Raw genomic sequence first — 22,573 nt, 5'->3', positions numbered from 1 at the left:
CATAAATCGAGGGCTATGCGGATCCTCGGACATATATGAAATGGAATAAAGATGGACCAAGCTACTTCTGGATGTAACCACAATTAACATCACTACGGTCGGGCTATCGAACACGGGGTCAGAAGTGTTTGCCATGTGGGTGGTGGTGTTTAGAATTTGAGTGCATAGTTAATTTGTTGCACCTTCCATTTCTATAAACCAATGCTGCCTTTTTCTTCTTTCATGGTACTATGACGTGGAGGCATAATCTACATTCAAGTAATGCATAAAACCTGAGGTGAATCACATGGAGCAAAATGTTCAAACAAGAAGATGGAGGGGATACAACACAAGTTCATACATGTGAATGGGCTCAACATGCACGTAGCCGAAAAGGGTCAAGGTCCAATAGTCTTGTTCATTCACGGATTCTCTGAGCTCTGGTACTCTTGGCGCCACCAGATTGTGTATCTGGCGGACCATGGTTACCGAGCAGTGGCACCAGACCTTCGCGGCTATGGTCAGACTACTGGTGCACCAGTCAACGACCATACCAAGTTCACCATTCCTCATGTGGTGGGCGACCTGATTGGGCTACTTGATGCCATCACAAACGAAGATGAAAAGGTTTTTGTTGTGGGCCATGACTGGGGCGCGCTTATTGCTTGGTATTGTGTATGTTTCGGCCCGATAGAGTCAAGGCTTTGGTTAACCTTAGCGTAGTGTTTCTTCCCTGGAACCCAAATGGAGACCTGGCTCAGTTGCTAAGACTCGAGTATGGAGATGATCACTACATGACCAGATTTCAGGTATTAGTTTTGTTGAATAAGTAAACTTTGGCTTCTTGTGACTATTGGCGTGTGTTTGTAAATGTAGAAACCGGGTGACATTGAATCTGAGTTTGCTCAAATGAATTATCAAACTTTCATGAAAAAGTTCTTGTCATTACGAGATCTGGGACCACTTTTTTTCCCTAAAGGTAAAGGATTTTTACATTCACCACTTGGCGTCCCGGTGACCTTACCACCTTGGTTGTCAGAAGAAGACATTGAATACTATGCTAGCCAACATGAGAAAGCTGGTGGACTTACCGGCGGAATCAACTATTACCGAGCTCTTCATTTGTAAGTAACAAATTAAATGCAAGTTTAGGGATTCGTAGGGGCTGAAGAACTCTAGGAATCGTGTTGGACATTGTCATATTGAAATAATACAGGTACTTAGAAAGTTCAATCCGATAGTTCATTTAGTACATAAACGAATATGCATAATCTGTTATAATTATATTTACCAAAACTAAATCATCCCAATGTATAAATAACTCAGTTTCCATTGATGACCAAGTTACAACCGATACTCGGTTACCACTACTCCAAGTTACTACTCATCAGTAATAACTTCTCAATTGTTGATCACAATAGCCACTTATGATCAATATCAACTTACTATTAATAATCGTTCCTACTAGAGGTCATTTTCATGAAATTTTGTGAGACCCAACAACGGTGTTGCCCTCTGGCTAAGGGGGTACGGCTTGAAATAAGTTTAGTAATGACCTAGCGTGTACTTCATAGTTCACACCTCTTAACTCGAGTCAATATTTATTCTTATTTTATTTTGGTTTTAAGCCTATCCTGGCTATATACACCATTGAAATCACTAACACTAGAACTGGGCATTATGTATTTGATTTTGATTACATAACCGCAGGAGCTGGGAACTGACTTCAGCATTGAGGGGTGCTAAAGTTATGGTGCCAACAAAATTTGTAACTGGAGACATGGACGTTGCCTATAATATGCCGGGTGTGAAAGACTACATAAACAGTGGTGGTTTCAAGAAGGATGTTCCATTGTTGGAAGAAGTTGTGGTGATGGAAGGTGTAGCCCACTTCATTAACCAAGAGAGGGCTGATGAGATCAACAAACACATAATCGACTTTATACAGAAGTTCTAATTTCGGTTCCAAATGCTTATGCTTAATAAATGAAGTTTTCTGTTATGATATCATCCATTTGGTCAAAAGTAAGTGACTTGTGTTTCTTGAGATCTTTGATTTGGGTTTTCTAAGATTTGGTTGTCGTTAACTCATTAGCTATGTTTGCCCTTAACTCATTCATTGTGGATGCGTTAATTTCGGTTTAGGATATTGTTTGTTACATAAACAAGTTTTCGAATTAGGGTTTTTGAATATTATGTTTGATGACCATAGGATGCTAGAAGCAAATGCAACTGTTGAAGTTACGTTTATAAACTCACACAATTAAGTGAAACGCAGACAACCAAACGCGCTCGAACTCAGGACTTCTATATTGACTTTTGACGTCTTACAACATCGAAGTGCACATCCAAGAGACTAGTAATGCACACCTTTTGGGGTTCCTGCCCATCTATATGTTCGACCACATTGAAATAATGGTATAAATGTTAGCTTTGAGAATCACCGGTATAATGTTTCCCACCAAGTATAGCATCGCCTTCGAGAAGTGTCATAATACTACTAATATGACTGATCAAATATGGGATCTTGAAAATCAGATCCTCTGTTGATCTTTTTTGCCTTATTTCTCCATCTACCTAAGGAGTAAACTATAACTTATATGCATCTATTTATAAATATAAATTGTAAAAGCAGTACTACAAGTTAATAAAATGTTGTACCTTTAACCACAATTCCAAGCTATGAGGATAATGACAACTTCAACAAACATATTAATTTCCATTGACTAATATAACATGCAAGATAAACAAAAATTAAAGAGAGTAAAATATCTTATGAAAAGTACTGGATTCAAGTGACTACGGTGATTTTTTCGTTTCGCAATAGAGTTATAGCCTATAGGTAAGGGGTTATTTGAATGACTATAGTGATTTTTCGTAGGGTGAATCCACTCAATTTCTAAAAAAAATTCTCATTAAACAACCCAAATTAAGCAATCAAGTAATAATAAAACAACCCAATTATAAAGAATTAACTAGTTATAATCAAACAACCGAATTCACTTTTTAAATACATATTAGTAACATATTGTGCCAAGCTCTCCAAAGAATGGATCAAATATATATTAAATGTGGTCGGCTTAGTTTAAACAACAAAAGCAAAATTACAAAGGTATCAACTTGAAGGTTTTTACTTGCTTTTAAAAGATGTCACATTCTTTTGTGACAAATATAAGATTGTGTGAACCTGAAACATTGAAGAAAGAAGACTAAAATCACCAATATCATTATGAGGTTAGTAATTTCAGCGTAGTTCTCGATATGCAAATTCAAGATCAAGAGCTTGGAAATTGTTTTAGAGAGGTAACCATCAATTGCTTACATGTTTGAGTCCTTTGAGCCCATGTCTTAATTTTAGAGCCTTTAATATAGAAAACCTGTTAAGAGTTGTTCGACATGTATGCTAATGATTTTGATTTTGATGAAAAAGGCAAACTTAAGCATGAATTCGGTAACTACATTGATAATGTGAAAAAAGTTACACAATTTGCCAACATGAATGGGGTAAGTGATCTTGCCAAAAGGATGTGGAAACAATAAAACACATTGATTGTCCATTTATTTGTCATTTAATAAAGTTATCACTCGTTTAACCGACTGCTACGGCAAGTTTGACCGATTGCGACAACAAGGGTTGAAAGAACTTTTTCTTCAGTGAAGCATGTGAAGACAACATTGCGCAATAGGATGGGTGATGGATGCATGACCCGTTGTTGCATTTGTTACATTGGAAAAGAGTTATTTCAACAAGTTTTGCTCGAAGATGTAATGGAACGTTTCAAAAAGATGAACACCTGTAAAGAACAACTTTAGATACTTTTATTTTTATTTTGTAAAACTATATGTTATGTGTTTTTTTAATTTTAATGACAATGTGAATATTATTATTGTACTGTATTGTTCTATAACAAAACAACTTGGTCCAACCTGGCCCACTCAACTGACACATATTTTTCTCAAACTATGAAAATATAGCATAAAAAAAGTGATAACGATGTAAATAACTCTTGAATCCATCACCGTTTGCGTCAACTAGAGTTAAGGTTGTAAATTATTAAATACACAATCACTATTAGCCATTGTCATTGTGAGTAATAGATCTAAATAGTTGTTTCACATAAACTTCATATGCTTGTAATGACAATATATTATATTTAGAGGGGCTGAGTCATTGACAACTTGATTATTATTTGTTGGAGCAGGGACTGCAGGCGGTACAAATCTGTTTAAAGGGCCAGCAGATAGATTGACATCAGACAAACTATTAACAAGAGTTTGTATCAACAGTGGTTCGGGCACAGAAGTTGGAGCTTAAGCACTGTTGATGGTGGGGATAGACATGCCACAGAATTGATTGAACATGTAGTCATAGTCAAACAACCAATTGGGTCTGGCGGGCATCAATAGCGTTAAGCTCTTGCCAGTCAACATTAAAGGATTCCACAATCACCTTAGTCTTCTTATTGTAGACACGCTAAGCAGTTTTGTTGGGAGCGTATCCAACAAAGTAACACTCATCGGCCTTTTCTAGTAAACTTAGGATTTGGGTGAACACCAGTATGGAGCAGGGTGCATGGACATCCAAATGTTTTGAATTAGTTGACATGCGGATTTGTCTTGTAGTAGACTTCAAAAGGAGTCTTCTTCAAGCGTTTGTTGATGATACTTGGTTTTGTTTGAAGCATGCGGCGTTGATAGCTTCCCCCCAAAAAACAATGGAAGTTTTGAATCTGACAGCGTAGTTGTTGCAACTTCTATTAGTGTTCGATTGCGACGTTCAACTACTCCATTTTGTTGTGGAGTGTATGGAGTGCTGACTTAGCTATCTATTCCATTTGAGTGACAAAAATCATCCACTGCTTTGTTGCAGAACTCAGTCTTGTTATCACTTTTAATGCACTTCACCTTCTTATCTGTCTACTTCTCCACAAGAGTAATGAACCTGATCAAAAAATGGGCGGCTTCATCCTTGTGTCCTAAAAGGAAAGTCCAACTGAAGTGAGAATAATCATCAGATTTCACAAGCCAATGGGATTTTCGGCCAATTGCCAAAGGATATATAGGACCAAATATATCCATGTGTAACGGTTAAAGAATGGTATGGTGTTGATAGTCTTGGGCTTGTGAGGGAGCTTGTGTTGCTTGCAACTTGAGCATGAAATACATTTTTCAATGCAAGAAAAGGTTTTAACAGGCAATCCCCTCATGCTCACCTTTGACTAGTTTGTTTAAATTTTTAAAGTTTACATGGCCAAGACGTATATGCCATAAAGATGAGTCGTTCTCTAGGGCCTTAGATATTAAACATGAAGCGGTCTTACGTGAGTAAGAGCTATTCATATCTAATATATAAGCATCATTATGCCTTGGAGTACACATCAAGATCTATTCCTCGGGAACTTTGAAAACTGGTTTTAAGATCAAACATTCATTTTATGTGAATAGAGTGGAGTACTTTCTATCACTAATTTGTGAGACATTGAGCAGATTGTGGTTGAGCTGTTCTATAAGATTTACATCATCAAACGTTAAGATTCCGTTTGATACCATTCTTCTCTTTGTGATATTTCCTCCCATGTCACCGGCAAACGAAACGTGTCCACCATCGAACGATTGAACGTCAAATAGTAAGGACTCGTCTCCCGTCATGTGTTGGGTGCAGCCATTGTCTAAATACCAAATACTGTTGACAGACCTTCTTGACTAACCCTGCACACATTAGCAATTTAATTAGACACGGGTTCCCGAGAGTTAGTTGTCTCGGGAAAATCAACCACAAAGTTACCAAATTTTATTTTATTTTCTGGAATTATGAAGTGTTGAGGTGTTTTCAAATCAGAAGAAAAGTCTTTAGGAACCCATGCAGAGGCAGGTTTCTTGGTTTTAGAAGACTTTTGGATCGTATTCTTCGTGATTTTAAAACAAAATCCTCAGATCTTTCAATTTTTGAACTTCTTTTCACATTTCTTTTTGGTGGGTTCTTCGACTTTTCAGTCTTAGAACACCTTTTTGCTCTCTCCTTCTTGGTTATCCAAAAATGTTTTTTGGTTCTCACACTGTTTTTGGATCTCACATCCATTTCATTGGAAGAACTGTCAAATTGATCAGTTCTTGTTCTTGAGCTTGGTACAACCTTCTAAAAGGATTCATTAAACCGATTGTTCATTTCCTTTTGTTGTTTATGCGAGTTCTTGCAATGTCTTGCAAGGTGAGAAGGATTACCGCACACAAAACGAAACTTTCTTCTAGAGTCCCTATATAACTCATCAGAACTATGATATGCATGGTGTGGTGAGAAAGGTGATGCTTGGAAAGGAACATGAAGGTAATCTGATATGTAACCTTCATCATCAAAAACATTTGAATAGAATGAATTAACATAATTTTGTTGATGATAACCGTAGTAGTTGTTAGTTGTTATCAAAGTGATTGTATAAATTAGGGTGCTCATATTGATTAGTGGATTGAAAAAAAGAGTTTTTGTGAGGAGGATCATATTTACTTGATATGCTAACCTTTTCATTTTCAAAACTATTTCTTTTATTATAGTCTCCCTCAATTTTACAATCTATTGATGAACAACTAGTCACATTTGTCTGATCAACCACATTTTCATGCACATTTCTTTTTATGAAAGTTTCATCATATACAGTTTCACAATCACTATCAAAAACCGAAATATCATTTTCATTCAAATCATTTTTGAAAGGTGCCAACATCAACACTCTCACACAATACATGATCATTCAAAATGTTTTCCCCTGTTTTATTATTATAGACTGAGTTATCAAATGATTGTTTTGGATTCACACTTGAATCAAAAAGTGAATTTAAAACCCTTTTCTCTCCATACATGTCCTTTTTCACACATTCACTTCCGTCTACACAACCTGCTGAAGAAGATGAACTACTATTAGGACTAACTGATGAAAGAATTGGATCAACAGTTTTGGAGACAGAAGGAACAAATGTCTTTGGCTTTATCGCATGACCAATGTCGTAGACCATTTCGTCCTCTAGTGGGGTGTAGAAACCAAAATTAGGTAGGCTAGTATAATTTTCATTAAAAGGAGGTGGAACAATTGTATTAGCATAGCCTATACTTGTCTTTTGTTTCACCTCAATCTGTGTCCCAATGATTCCATTTTATCATAGGCTAACTCAAATCTTTCTACGACTATTTTTTTTTTTGTTTTTTTTTTGTTACATTGAAACCCGGACAACCACCATTTACCATCGCCAGCAGTTACCGGCAAACACCCGGTCACATCTTCATACCACAGTTGCCACGTTCAGAAATAACCGACACTCATGCACATCAGAGTTTGATATTTTTACATCTTCAACCTCTGAAACGTCGCCAAAGAAGAACCGTATGGTCGCCGGATTTTCGGCGTATGGTGGAACGGTTCCCGAAACACCCCAGATCGGGCAATTGTAGATCCCGAACATCCGGATCTACAAGGAGAAGCTTCAAACACGCTTATTTCCCAATTTATTTCCAACTTTAGTTCTATATCAAGAAACTTTATTTAAACTTCAACGGGTTTTAACGTCTCGGTTCAGGTAATAGCGGAAATAGAACCCGAATATCAAGAGCAAAGTTGAATCATAATATTTGACCCTATCTGGTACCAATTGTAGGTCCTATGGACTGATCAAACAACAAACAACTAGTTTACTTGGATCAATCTTAACACTAGCTAGCAGAAATCACTAGCAGTGGCGGAGCTACTCAGACGGCACCGGGCTCGGCCGAACCCATTCTATTTTCGGTTTTATTTAGAGCGTATAGTAGTGTATTAACGACGAACACAGTCATTTTTTACGACCGAACCCATTAATTAAGAAACGAAAACAAGAAGAAAGCATATCGGGTTTTTTTTCGGTAAACGGAAAGACCATCAATGGAGGAATTGCTAGCTACATCTTTTTTGCTAAAAAACAAACAAACCAGGTAATTTAATATTTTATAAGTTTACTAGGCTTTAAAGGTACTCAATACATATATATTCACTATATATCACTAAAGACACAATGTATAATATATTTTTTAATTTTGTTTTATTTTACTTTAAGAGAGAACAGTGGGTCAACTTTATAGGATTTTATTTTTCATATAAGATATGAAAGATTTTATTTTATTTTTATTTACCCATTACTGTATTTAATTAGAAAAGTTATTAGATTATGTGATTTTCACAACTGTTTTTTCTATTTTTCTCACAATTAATTGAGGAATACTTTTTATTTTTCATACATAGATTTGTTAAACTTATATAACCTTTACTAAAGTGTTTTTTTGGGCATTTTAACAAGATACATAATCGAAGAGTCTTTTTTATTATTTACGAACGTATTATTGGAAAATTACCTTGCTAAAAGTAAACAAATCAAGTTATTGATAAAATGCATAGGTTAAGGTTATTAGCTAATAATTGTTTTTTTTTTCTAGAGTTTTAGTTATGATATAATAATTCTATAGTTAAAAGGTTATATATGGTTATGGTTCCGCCAACAAATGTATGTTATGTGACCTGACCCGATCCGACCCGAAAATTTTGACGTTGGATAGTAATAAATCAGTTCTGTAAATGACGGCAAACCCATACGAAAAATTTCTGTCTCCGCCACTAATCACTAGTGAGGAACCGATATCTCGAATCTTGGGTTTTTTATTTAGCCGAAATGGAAAGGTAAGAGAGTGGGAGGAGAGAGTTGGTGAATATATAAGATAATTTGCAAAAAAAGGTTGTGTGTACGTGCATGAGTATGCTCCACCTTATATAAGTATAAGAGCATATCATGCACTCTTCCATTAAGTGGGCCCAAATGAGCTTTGTGTACATGATCTCAGGCCCAAACATACAAGGAAATAAACCGATATTTTAACTATGATACAAAGTTTACGATACGAGTAAATACAAAAGACAAATAAACAAAACAAGGCCCAACACTCGTCACCACCCATCATACATAATTAATGCCTATGCCCACCTATCATACATTTACTTACATAGAGACATTATTGTTCATTAAAATATAGTTATGAGGACACCATAATGCAATTACCAGTAACTTGATAGTTGAGATGACATTGCTATACCACCTAAAAATACAAAAAGTTCATAATTGTGAGATACGTATCACATTCTAACAGCTATCTTATAATAAAGTTATATATCACATGTTCGATTAAATGGGTCTTATGATTACTACTATCGACTGGTTAGTGTACGTATACACCGTTCATTTCTATAATTAAATGCCTTTGTCTTCTTTAATGCTAATGTTGACGTGGAAATATAATCTTCACTCAGCAGATCTATAAAAACCTTACCTGAATCACATGTTCTTACTCAAAAACAAGATGGAGGGGATACAGCACAAGTTCATACATGTCAATGGGCTCAACATGCATGTAGTCGAAAAGGGTCAAGGTCCAATATTTATTCTTATTTTATTTTGGTTTTAAGCCTATCCTGGCTATATATACCATTAAAATCACCAACTCTAGAACTCGGCATTATGTATTTGATTTTGATTACATAACCGCAGGAGTTGGGAACTGACTTCTGTATTGAGGGGTGCTCGTTATAAGTCCAATTCGTTATAAGGACCAATTCGCTATAAAGGGCAATTCGTTATGAAGTAACGAATTAGCCAATTCGTTATGGAAGACAGAAGTAACGAATGAACCCCAATTCTTTAAAGAGCAGAATAACGAAGTAAACTTTGAAAGAATTACAGAATGGTCCCTGGACTTAGAAAAAGAATGATTTAATTACAAAGAAACCCTTGAACTTTTAAGTTAGCAAATTAATTAATGAATTAAAATTTTAATGGAAAATGTGTTAAGACAGTTAATGAAAATAAAACTTTTCCAAGCTGACCTAGAAGCTCGACCCCAGCCAGGGGCTCTGCCCCTTGGACCCCGCTAGGGGCTGCCGCCTCTAGAATCCCGCTGCTAGGGGCTGCCCCCAGACCCCCATTCGTTGAGGGTTACAATTAGACTAGAAACGCGATATGAGTAGTGATAGTTAATTGATACGTGTAATTGTTATACAGTTAGTCGTGCACAGCTCAAGAAAGGAATAACCATAAACGGTGAACGTAATCGCGTTTAGGTGAGTTTCTAGCCACATTCTTTGTTATGTTTTCGGGGCTGTGTGCATACTCGATGTGATTAAGTAATACACTTACCTTAAGTGATAAGTGTATGCCTTGCATGATTATGTATAAATAAATGCTTGAGGGTACATGAACGATCTTCGGATATTGCATGTACCGTCGGGTAATTGTTTTAGGATATGAATGATATGTATATAAAGTATGAATGATTGATTGTCGGTACGTGAACGATCTTCGGATATTGCACGTACTGTCGACTTGTAATGTTATGTATAATGTACGAATGATATGTACGTATGTTATGAATGAATGTAAGAGATAGTCAGGTACAGAAGAAAGGGACTGAGCCCTAATAATATTCAAGGTAGTCAGGGACCGGACCCTAATAATATCCGAGGCAGAAAATGGACCGAGCCCTTTATAAATCTCAAGGCCAAAAGGGACTGAGCTCTAATAATACTCAAGGCAGAAAAAGGGACCGGGCCCTAATAATATCCGAGGCAGAATAGAATAATATAAAGTAGAGTTCAAAATAAAGTATGAAGGCAAGTATGTATATCATGAACGAATTATGAAAGTATGAAGTACGTATGGAAGTACGTAGTTATGAATGTATTGTATGTTGTTTGATTAACTAGAACTCACTCAGCGGAGCTGACTTTTAGTAAGCACGTAGGTTAATCGACTGAGACAGCTGGTCTGAGAAAGACACATGGCAGGATCCAAAGAGGCTGGCATCTGGAGATTTGTCATGATGTTTGAAATACTAAATTTATGTTATGTTTTTAGAAAGACAAGTTATGGATGTTTGTAATGAATTGTTGACTTTTATATTATTCCGCGAAAGTTTTAATTAACTCTGATATTTAGAACTGTGTTTATGAGTAAATCCAACGTCCAAAGTAGGGTCGCGGTAACGGAGCCTTACACCAATCACGTATGCATTATCTTTTCTTTGTGATTGAACAAGAACCCAATCTTCTGGTATGATAACACCAGGTTTTAAAACAATACACTCTTTGTTAGTGAAATGAGTTGAAAAACCTTTATCACATATCTGCTAGATGCTAAGCAGACTCTGTTTCAATTCCGGAACAAATTTAACATTCTCAAACTTAAGAACACCATTACTTACAGTACCATTCTGTGTAACTTTCCCTTTTCTCCTCCCGCAAAGAAAACATACCTACCATTAAAAATTTGATGAATGAATAAGATAATTTGCAAAAAAAAAAGGTTGTGTGTACGTGCATGAGTATGCTCCACTAGAGGTGCACAAATCGGGTTTTTCAAATACACGGGTTCGGGTATGAAACAGGGTTCGGGTATGACCGGATATTGAAAAATCGAGTATTGCTAAAAACCGGGCCGGGTTCGGATCCGGGTATTGCCTCTATAAACCATGCCCTATGCATCGGGTTTGGGTCGGGTATACAACCGGGTATTCTAAAACCGGGTATTTGAATACCCTTTTTCGGGTATTGAAACAATCTATTCGTGGGTTTTTTTGGCTGTTTTCCAGGTATTTTTCAGGTATAGATTGGATTTTTTTAAAAGGTTGCACTTTTTAGGGGTATTTTTAAGGTATTTTCGGGTATGCATCGGGTATTTGAAATACCCTGTTTCGGGTATTAGAAAAACTCGGTTCCGGGTATGGAACCGGTTCGGGTTTTCAGGTAATACCGGGTACAAAATCGGGTCCGGATCGGGTTTAGGTCTTAGTTCCGAAATGCATACCCTATCCGTACCCTACAGGTAGGGTCGGGTACGGCTTCGGGTATTAAAAAAACTGGTTCCGGGTTTTAATTTCGGTTCCAGGTTCGGGTTTTTTGAGCACATCTATGCTCCACCTTATATAGGTGAGAGCATATCACACACCCTTCCATTAAATGGGCCCAAATGGGCTTTATGTACATGGCCTCAGGCCCAAACATACAAGGAAATAAACCGACATGTTAACTATGATACAACGTTTACGATACGAGTAAATACAAAAGACAAATAAACAAAACAGGGCCCGACACACGTCACCACCTATCATACATAATTAATGCCTATATATACCCACCTATCATACATTTACTTACATAGAGACATTATTGTTCATTAAAATATATCTATGAGGACACCATAATGCAATTATCAGTAACTTGATAGTTGATGTGACATTGCTATACCACCTAAAAATACAAAAAGTTCATAATTGTGAGATACGTATCACATTCTAACAGCTATCTTATAATAAAGTTATATATGCATGTTTGTAGTACGTAGTGGTGGGGTGAGTTCGATCAAATGGGTCTTAAATGATTACCACCATCGACTGGTTAGTGTATACACCGTCCATTTCTATAACTAAATGCCTTTGTCTTCTTTAATGCTAATATTGTTGACGTGGAAATATAATCTTCACTCAGCTGATCTATAAAAACCTTACCTGATGAATCACATGTTCATGATACTCAAAACCGATAAGATGGAGGGGATACAACACAAGATCATACAAGTCAATGGGCTAAACATGCACGTAGCCGAAAAGGGTGAAGGTCCAATAGTCTTGTTCATTCGCGGATTCCCTGAGCTCTGGTACTCCTGGCGCCACCAGATTGTGTATCTGGCGGACCATGGTTACCGAGCAGTGGCACCAGACCTTCGCGGCTATACCAAGTTCACCATTCCTCATGTGGTGGGCAACCTGATTGGGCTACTTGATGCCATCACAAACGAAGATGAAAAGGTTTTTGTTGTGGGTCATGACTGGGGCGCGCTTATTGCTTGGTACTTGTGTATGTTTCTGTTGGGTTTCAACTGTGGTTCGGAACGAAAACGGATAAAGCTATTAAACCCGTTTTGGTTAATAATTCATTTCGATAGTTATTAATCAATATTAATAAACAAATATATAAACGAGTTATAAAAACGCAGCGGATATAAAAGATTTAAACGAACCAAAAAAAAGGAAACCCGAACCCGGATCCGATTACAACAATACGATTACGATTAGACGAATAAATAAATCAACCATAGTAAAGATGTCGATATACCTCGGTTATACACAAACCGGGAAGACACCGAGGGTTGACGACAGATGCTAGGATGACACAATCCAAGATCCAACTGTTCCGGCAGGCGAACGGCGGCGACGGCGGCTGACAGCGGCGGCGGACGGCGACAGTGCAACAGATGGCGGAGAACAGTAGAGAAAGCAGTAGACGACAGCTAGGACAGGAAGACAGCAACTCCTCAGCAACACAACAGCAGCAGCACCCAAAATCTTGTTCGCCGGAAAAACGGGGCTCGTCGGAGAAGAAGAACCAGGTCGCCGGAAAACCGATTTAGGTGTTTAAACAGTACCGGAGCTCGTGAATAGCTACGGTGGTGTTTGTAGTGAATAAAAGGATGTGCGGCGGTGGCTGTGTGGTGTCAGCGGCGGCCGGAATGGGCTAGACGGAAAACAGGTGGCCGGATTTCGGCGCAGGAGTTCTTGTATGTGTTAGGGTTTGTAATTATTTCAGGTTACCATAAATAGTATAAAGCTTATGTATTTATAGTAAACATGTTTTAGGGTTTTACAATTAAACCAACTTGGGCTTGAGCCCAAATAACCAAACAAAGCCTTTTAATCAATATCAAGTCCATCTAATTTATTGTGTCGGTCCTAATTAACATTTAAGTAGGCCATTATCTCGTCACCCCCGGTGTAACTCAGTCCGGGTCACATTTGGGTCGGTCGCGTTGATTTGACCCGAACCGACCATTAAATCCAACAGTCTCCCACTTGGACGGATTTGGGTCAAGTATCACAACGCTAACGGCCAGAGGCGTTCTAGCTACACATAGCTGTCCCCAACCGAATATGACATTTTAAATCCATAACCAAAGTATCTTGGAATACCTTATTGCAAGATAATGAATTTATGGTAATCGTTGTCATCTATCCTTCCTATATAAGACATCAATTGAACAATGAGACATGGACCATATCAATCTCATATAGTGTTCAATTATTGTAGTTCTCGACGTAGATTCAAAGTGGTCCATTCAAACACACAGTAAGTTTGGGTGAGGCCTCACACTTTACCAGTTTGAATTAACGAGGGCGCCAATATGTCTAACTGTTACATTTAAATGTAAGAGTACAGAATTCCATCTTGACTACATACAACTCCCACTGAACTCCAGAACATTCCCAACCAATGCCTTTATGGCTGGCAGTTACGCAACAGCGGTTGACATGATCAAAGAATATTCCTCGGTAAACAAAAGTTCTAATATGTATCTCAGGTCTAAGGATACTAAATGAGCATACTATTATCAAAACATCTTATGATCAAGATCCATGAAGATGATATGATGCTAGTTACATCCAACGTCATTCATAATGAGGTCTATGAGTTTGGAAGTCAACTGCTTGAGTCCAAAGTCAGAATAGTCTTAATTCAGAATCGCTTCCACGAGTCTGACCGACTACGGATAATTTAGAATACAATATTCACGGATTAAACGTATTAAAATGAACACAGTTGTATTATTCAACGTTTGCATTTAACCATTAAATCAAAAGTGAACAGAAAAGTACAACTGATTAAACGTTCATACATCTAAATACTAAATCAAAATAAATCACTAGTAAGTCTAAGCCCGATAGCATCTCTATGCTGATCATGCTTGTCCTGAGTCATCTGCTTAGTGAACGGGTCAGCTAGATTTTGATCTGTGTCTACTTTGTTTATCACGATGTCACATCGTTCCAATATTTCCCGAATAAGATGGAACTTCCTTAGAATGTGCTTGGTTCTGTGATGAGACCTTGGCTCTTTGGCTTGAGCAATGGCACCTATGTTATCACAGAATATCTCGATTGGTTTGTGAATACTCGGAACCACATAGAGATCGGTGATGAACTTCTTCATCCAAGTAACCTCCTTAGAAGCATCTGATGCAGCTATATATTTGGATTCGGTGGTAGAATCCGCCACTACACTCTGCTTGGAGCTCTTCCAATAAATAGCTCCTCCATTGAGAGTGAAAACGAAACCCGACTGTGAGCGAGAATCATCTCGGTCAGTCTGGAAGCTAGCATCAGTGTAACACTTTACAGTGAGCTCCTCTTCCACTCCCCCAAACACCAAGAACATGTCTTTGGTCCTATTCAAGTACCTTAGAATGTTCTTCACAGCAGTCCAATGGGCAATGCCTGGACTCTGTTGAAAACGACTGGTCATGCTCAAGGCATACGAGACGTCAGGTCTAGTACACAACATAACATACATGATAAAGCCAACCGCAGAAGCATATGGAATTGCTTGCATACGTTTAGATTCAATGTCTGTTGCCGGAGATTGCGATTTGCTCAACACGGTTCCCTTAGTCATTGGAACAGCTCCTTTCTTGGAGTTTTTCATTGAGAAGCGTGTCATTACTTTATCTATGTAGGTACTTTGACTTAGCCCTAGAATCCGCTCAGATCTATCTCTATAGATCTTTATTCCCAGAATATATGCGGCTTCTCCAAGATCTTTCATTGCAAAACAAGATTCCAACCATTGCTTAACTTCCTTAAGCACAGGAATGTTGTTTCCAATGATCAGTATATCATCCACATACAAGATGAGGAATGATATAGTGCTCCCACTAGCCTTTCTGTAAACACAAGGCTCATCTTCATTTTTGACAAAACCAAACTCTTTGATTTTCTCGTCAAGGTGAAGATTCCAGCTTCGAGATGCCTGCTTAAGTCCATAAATGGACTTGTTCAATTTGCAAACCCTATTAGGATATTTTGGATCGACAAAACCTTCAGGCTGAACCATATAGACATCTTCCGAAAGATGTCCATTAAGGAAAGCGGTTTTGACATTCATTTGCCATATCTCATAATCATAGTATGCAGCAATGGCAAGCAATATCCTAATTGACTTAGTCATAGCAACGGGCGAAAAGGTTTCATCATAGTCAACACCTTGAGTTTGAGTAAAACCTTTTGCGACTAGCCGTGCCTTATAGGTTTGCATATTTCCATGCATGTCGGGTTTTCTCTTGAAAATCCACTTGCTCCCTACTGCCCGACTATCGGGGGGTAGCTCAACCAAGTTCCAAACTTGGTTATCATGCTTGGATTGCATCTCGGCGTTCATGGCATCTTTCCATTTCTTGGATTCCGGATCCAAGATAGCAGATTTGTAGTTAGTAGGCTCGTCCCCAGACTCGGCTACTAATAAGAATTCGGGACCATCTAGATGACATAAGTATCTAGAATTTGGTACGGGAGTCCTACTACTTCTGCGAACGCTTGTGTTCATGTCTGATGTGTCAACAACAATAACTTGTTGATCAGACGCTCCAACCTCCTCAGCGGTACTTTGTGATTCTTGAATCTCTTCAAGATTGACAATGTTACTTCCAGTTCCTTGACTAAGAAATTCTTCTTCAAAGAAGTAGCCTTTCCTCCTGACAGAAATCGTATTTGTATTAGGATGAAAGAAGTAATAACCGCTTTTGTAATAGTATCCGACGAAAACAAATTTTTCGCCGCGGGGACCAAGTTTGTCATCAGACTCACTTGTGATGTGAGCATCACATCCCCATACTCTAAGATAAGACAATTTGGGTTTCTTTCCCTTATGCCATATCTCATATGGAGTTTTGTCTATATTCTTAGTTGGAGCTAGATTGACAATGTGGGCGGCGGTCATAAGGGTGTAACCCCAAAAGGAGTGAGGCAAGTTAGTTCTACACATCATCGATCGAACCATGTTTAGCAAAGTTCGATTTCTCCTCTCGCTCACGCCATTAAGTTGGGGTGTGCCAGGTGGAGTGAGTTGTGAAACAATTCCATGCTCTTTTAGATGAGTGATTAACTCTGTGCTAAGATACTCTCCACCTCGATCTGATCGAAGTATCTTAATGGTTTTATCAAGTTTTTTTTCCACTTCGCTTTGAAACTCTTTGAACTTTTCAAAAGTTTCATGCTTGTGTTTCATAAGATACACGTAAGCGTATCGACCATAATCGTCGAAAAAAGAAACGAAGTATCTTTCATGGTTTCTAGTCATGGTTACGAAAGGTCCACATACATCAGTATGTATGAGTCCTAACAGATCACTTGCTCATTCACGTTTATTAGTGAAGGTGTCTTTGGCGAGTTTGCGAGCTAAGCAAGACTCACAATTGTTGAAAGAGTCCGGTCCTGTGGATTCAAGAATCCCTTCGGATTGGAGTCTTTTAACTCTTGCCTTGCTTATGTGGCCAAGTCGGCAATGCCATAGAAAAGTATCATTGACGCTAGTCTTGATACGTTTTGAAAGATGATATACGTTATTGTCAGGTTGAACATCAATCTCATAAATACCATTTCGAGGTTTAGCCTCAAAATAAAAGATATCATTTAAGTAAGCAGAAATAGTCATGCCATTAAGAACATACTTAAATCCTTGTTCAAACAACAACGAAACTGAAATGATGTTTCTGGTCAAGCCAGGAGCATACAAACAATTATTTAAAGGAAAACATAGGCCAGATGGACAAGTAAAATGAAATACTCCAGTTGCCAGAACTGGTACTCTCTTCCCATCTCCAACGATGAGTTCCATGCTGCCTTTATTCAGTTTCCACCACTTCTCAGGCTCCTGCAAGACATTAACGATGTGGTAACCACATCCGGTATCAAATACCCATGTGTTGCTAGAGACAGTGAAAAGTTCAATAACGTATATGGAAATACCTCCAGAAGAGCCTTCACCATTGGCTCTCTTCTTCTTGATCTCAGCAAGGTACTCGGGGCAGTTTCTCATCCAGTGCCCCCATTTGGTTGCATTTGTAGCACTTGCGCTCCTCAAAGGGCAACGGTTTTTTCTTTGCAACTACCTTGTTAGTGTTGGTGGCAACATTGGCAGCAACAGTAACTTTCTTCTTGCCTTTTCCCTTAAAACCCCGATTATTTGGTTTTGGCTTTTTGACATCAGCAGATCGAATCATCAGAACTTGATTGGTCCTAGAAGGAATGTTCATCTCAGGCGTCTTGAGCATGTTATGAAGCTCCGGCACTGTCTTCACCCAACCATTCATGTTGAAATTCATTACGAACTAGTCGTATGAGTTGGAGAGAGAGTTGAGAATGAAATCCGATGCCATCTCAACGGGCATGGGATAATCAAGTTTCTTGAGCTGATCGATGTGCCCCTTCATTGCAACTGATGAGTTGTTTCATGGTGTCGAAACGTTCTTGACGGGCTTGTTTCTTGAACATGCCCTTGAGTTTCTCAAGCATCTCATAGGCACCAAAGTCTTCCAAGCCTTTAGCAAGCTCAGAAGTCATGGTGGCTAGCATAATACAGGAGACCTCAGCCGAGTCATTCTTATGCTTGTCAAGAACTTTTCGTTCATCGGCTGTGTTGTTTTTAGGCTCGGTTGGAACTGGTCCATCGAGAACATACAGGCGCTTTGCCATGGTCAGAACAAGTCTCAAGTTGCGGTGCCATTCGATGAAGTTGGTACCGTTCAGTTTATCCTTCTCAATGATAGTCTTAAGAGCATAGGGTGAGTATTCGTTTGACGACATCAGATTAATTAAGAAAAAGTAAATTTAATTAGTATTTTCGACGTTGTAGTCCTATTATTAATGACCCAATAACATTAATTAATTAGGAGTATGAGAATCTAGCTTCCAGTTATTAAAGGCAGCTGTAGCACACAACATTAATAAGTGGTTAGGCAGACTAACAACGATTGCCAATTGTGAATAGAGCACAACTCTCGGTTATGAGGCCTATAGAGACAACGATTGTCTGTATAGATACGTTTAGCCTCATCTTTACCAACTTTAAGTCTCCAGACAGCTTTAGCACGTAACAGGAGAGTAAAGTAATAGTTGTCCTAGTACCGTGACGTGTGAAAGGGCCGAATGTGTCAACGAAACGCTTTCACCTTGATGGAATAGGCTAGAAAACAAGTGCGGTGCTGTAGCTCCAAACACTCGAAATCTGGCAGTATGCCTCAAGTGTGACTTGTAGTAGGATTGGCATAAACTATTGGTTTTAAATTGGGATTAATTTTAAAATTACCAAATAGAGTAAAAGTCAAATTTTACTGTATTTATTATCGGGACGAATAGATGAACCCTTTCATCTCTCAGGACACTTAGTTTTAGATAACCTATTAAAAACTAAGTTTGTCGCGATATGACTAACCAATTTTAAGTTAATAGAAAATAACTTATTAGTTTTGGAAATCAAAACGTTTTTAATTTGCAAAACATAATTGGTTAATAAAATGTTTATTTTCAAATTTATTTGGTATTAGGTTGGTGATATTATAATCCTATTATAAACAAACCAAGCAACCACAAATAGCAAATAACAAAAATATGTAAATCCTTATGGCCAAAAGTTGATCGGTCTCGCTAGAGCCAATTAGGGAGACCGATCGGGTCAAGGGGTTCACAACACAAACAACCACAAGGATGGAATTCTCCGTGCATCTCGTCGTCTTGTCCGAACTCCCACTAACTCTAAAAGGTCCTCGAGCTCGTCCTCGGTTATCTTCGCGTTTTCTTAATTACAAATTTATAAACTAACAACATATTGTCCTATTACAAACTTGAACCATCTTTATGGCCAAAAGAAAACCGAAAAATAAATAATAACCTTTTTACAACTTTTGAACCAACCATATGACCAAAACAAGCTCAAACACCAAACACAACCAAACAAACACATAGGTAGGGGCCGGATTTACATATCTTAAATAAACGAATTTCGGGTCGTTTTGACTTGATCAAATAATATAAACAAAACTTTAACCAACTCAAAATAACCCGAAAATAAATCTAGATCTATAAACTTTAAACGATTTAAAGTTTAAGATGTAGATCCGGTTTTAAACGAACCGGGATCGACTCGTACGTTGTAACCGCGGCTCTGATACCACTGTTGGGTTTCAACGGTGGTTCGGAACGAAAACGGATAAAGTTATTAAACCCGTTTTGGTTAATAATTCGTTTTGATACTTATTAATCAATATTAATAAACAAATATATAAACGAGTTATAAAAACGCAGCGGATATAAATGATTTAAACGAACCAAAAAAAGGAAACCCGAACCCGGATCTGATTACAACAATACGATTACGATTAGACGAATAAATAAATCAACCATAGTAAAGATGTCGATATACCTCGGTTATACACAAACCGGGAAGACACCGAGGGTTGACGAGAGATGCTAGGATGACACAATCCAAGATCCAACTGTTCCGGCAGGCGAACGGCGGCTGACAGCGGCGGCGGACGGCGGCTGTGCAACAGGCGGCGGCGGCGGACGGCGGAGAACAGTAGAGAAAGCAGTAGACGGCAGCTAGGACAGCAAGACAACAACTCCTCAGCAACACAACACCAGCAGCACCCAAAATCTTGTTCGCCGGAAAAACGGGGCTCGCAGGAGAAGAAGAACCAGGTCGCCGGAAAACCGATTTAGGTGTTTAAACAGTACCGGAGCTCGTGAATAGCTGCGGTGGTGTTTGTAGTGACTAAAAGGATGTGCGGCAGTGGCTGTGTGGTGTCAACGGCGGCCGGAATGGGCTCGCCGGAAAACGGGTGGCCGGATTTCGGCGCCGGAGTTCTTGTATGTGTTAGGGTTTGTAATTATTTCAGGTTACCATAAATAGTATAAAGCTTATGTATTTATAGTAAACATGGTTTAGGGTTTAACAATTAAACCAACTTGGGCTTGAGCCCAAATAACCAAACAAAGCCTTTTAACCAATATCAAGTCCATCTAATTTATTGTGTCGGGCCTAATTAACATTTAAGTAGGCCATTATCTCGTCACCCCCTGTGTAACTCAGTCCGGGTCACATTCGGGTCGGTCGCGTTGACTTGACCCGAACCGACCATTAAATCCAACAGTTTCGGCCCGATTGAGTCAAGGCTTTGGTTAACCTTAGCGTAGTGTTTCTTCCCTGGAACCCAAATGGAGACCTGGCTCAGTTGCTAAGACTCGAGTACGGAGATGATCACTACATGACCAGATTTCAAGTATTAGTTATTATTTTTATTGTTGTTCATATGATTTGTTGAATAAGTAAACTTTGGTTTCTTGTGACTATTGGTGGGTGTTTATAAATGTAGAAACCGGGTGACATTGAATCTGGGTTTGCTCAAATGAGTTATCAAACTTTCATGAAAAAGTTCTTGACATTACGAGATCCTGGACCACTTTTTTTCCCTAAAGGTAAAGGATTTTTACATTCACCACCCAGCGTACCGGTGACCTTACCACCTTGGTTGTCAGAAGAAGACATTGAATACTATGCTAGCCAACATGAGAAAGCTGGTGGACTTACCGGTGGAATCAACTATTACCGAGCTCTTCATTTGTAAGTAACAAATCAAATGCAAGTTTAGGGATTCGTAGGGGCTGAAGAACTCTAGGAATCGTGTTGGACATTGTCATATTGAAATAATACAGGTACTTAGAAAGTTCAATCCGATAGTTCATTTAGTACATAAACGAATATGCATAATCTGTTACGAGTATATTTACCAAAACTAAATCATCCCAATGTATAAATAGCTCAGTTTCCATTGACGACCAAGTTACAACCGACACTCGGTTACCACTACTCCAAGTTACTACTCATCAATAGTAACTTACCAATTGCTGATCACAGTTGCTACTTATGATCAATATCAACTTACTATTAATAATCATTCCTAGTAAAGGTTATTTCCATGAAACTTTGTGAGACCCCACCAACGGTGTTGCCCTCTGGCTAAGGGGGTGCGGCTTGAAATAAGTTTAGTAATGACCTAGCGTGTACTTCATAGTTCACACCGGCCTCTTAACTCGAGTCAATATTTATTCTTATTTTATTTTGGTTTTAAGCCTATCCTGGCTATATATACCATTAAAATCACCAACTCTAGAACTGGGCATTATGTATTTGATTTTGATTTCATAACCGCAGGAGCTGGGAACTGACTTCAGTATTGAGGGGTGCTAAAGTTATGGTGCCAACAAATTTGTGGCTGGAGACATGGACGTTGCCTATCATATGCCGGGTGTCAAGGACTACATAAACAGTGGCGGTTTCAAGAAGGATGTTCCATTATTGGAAGAAGTTGTGGTGATGGAAGGTGTAGCCCACTTCATTAACCAAGAGAGGGTTGATGAGATCAACAAACACATAATCGACTTTATACAGAAGTTCTAATTTTGGTTTCAAATGCTTATGCTTAATAAATGAAGTTTTATGTTATGATATCATCCATTTGGTCAAAAGTAAGTGACTTGTGTTTCTTGAGATCTTAATTTGGGTTTTCTAAGATTTGGTGGTTGTTAACTCATTAGCTACGTTTGCCCTTGACTCATTCATTGTGGATGGATGTGTTAATTTCGGTTTACGATATTGTTTGTTACATCAACAAGTTTTCAAATTAGAGTTTTTGAATATTATGTTTGATG

General features: G+C 38.3%; 1 protein-coding gene and 2 pseudogenes across 3 annotated transcripts in view; 2 read left to right on the top strand and 1 right to left on the bottom strand.

Moving 5' to 3' along the window:
- The first annotated feature begins 306 nt into the window (after nucleotides 1-306).
- LOC143542963 (epoxide hydrolase 1-like) lies at nucleotides 307-2,182 on the top strand (annotated as a pseudogene). The gene is made up of 3 exons (XR_013136989.1): nucleotides 307-788; nucleotides 856-1,103; nucleotides 1,690-2,182. The product of XR_013136989.1 is annotated as an epoxide hydrolase 1-like (transcript).
- Nucleotides 2,183-2,212: 30 nt separating this feature from the next.
- LOC143542987 (oxaloacetate tautomerase FAHD1, mitochondrial-like) overlaps nucleotides 2,213-22,573 on the bottom strand; it is a 77,238-nt gene continuing 56,877 nt past the window's right edge. The window contains exon 8 of the mRNA XM_077035434.1: nucleotides 2,213-2,270. The gene's annotated coding sequence lies outside the window, so the exon portion shown is untranslated. The remainder of the gene's footprint in view (nucleotides 2,271-22,573) is intronic.
- LOC143543002 (epoxide hydrolase 1-like) lies at nucleotides 12,576-22,405 on the top strand (annotated as a pseudogene). The gene is made up of 5 exons (XR_013136996.1): nucleotides 12,576-12,896; nucleotides 15,359-15,363; nucleotides 21,016-21,144; nucleotides 21,238-21,485; nucleotides 22,077-22,405. The product of XR_013136996.1 is annotated as an epoxide hydrolase 1-like (transcript).

Source organism: Bidens hawaiensis, unplaced genomic scaffold (assembly GCF_021521415.1).
Source record: "Bidens hawaiensis isolate Kalapana, Puna unplaced genomic scaffold, B.hawaiensis_p1.1 tig00000820_1, whole genome shotgun sequence".
In the NCBI taxonomy this organism is placed as follows: Eukaryota; Viridiplantae; Streptophyta; class Magnoliopsida; order Asterales; family Asteraceae; genus Bidens; species Bidens hawaiensis.
The sequence above is the reverse complement of the archived record's forward strand: the minus strand, read 5'-3'. Positions and strand labels throughout refer to the sequence as shown.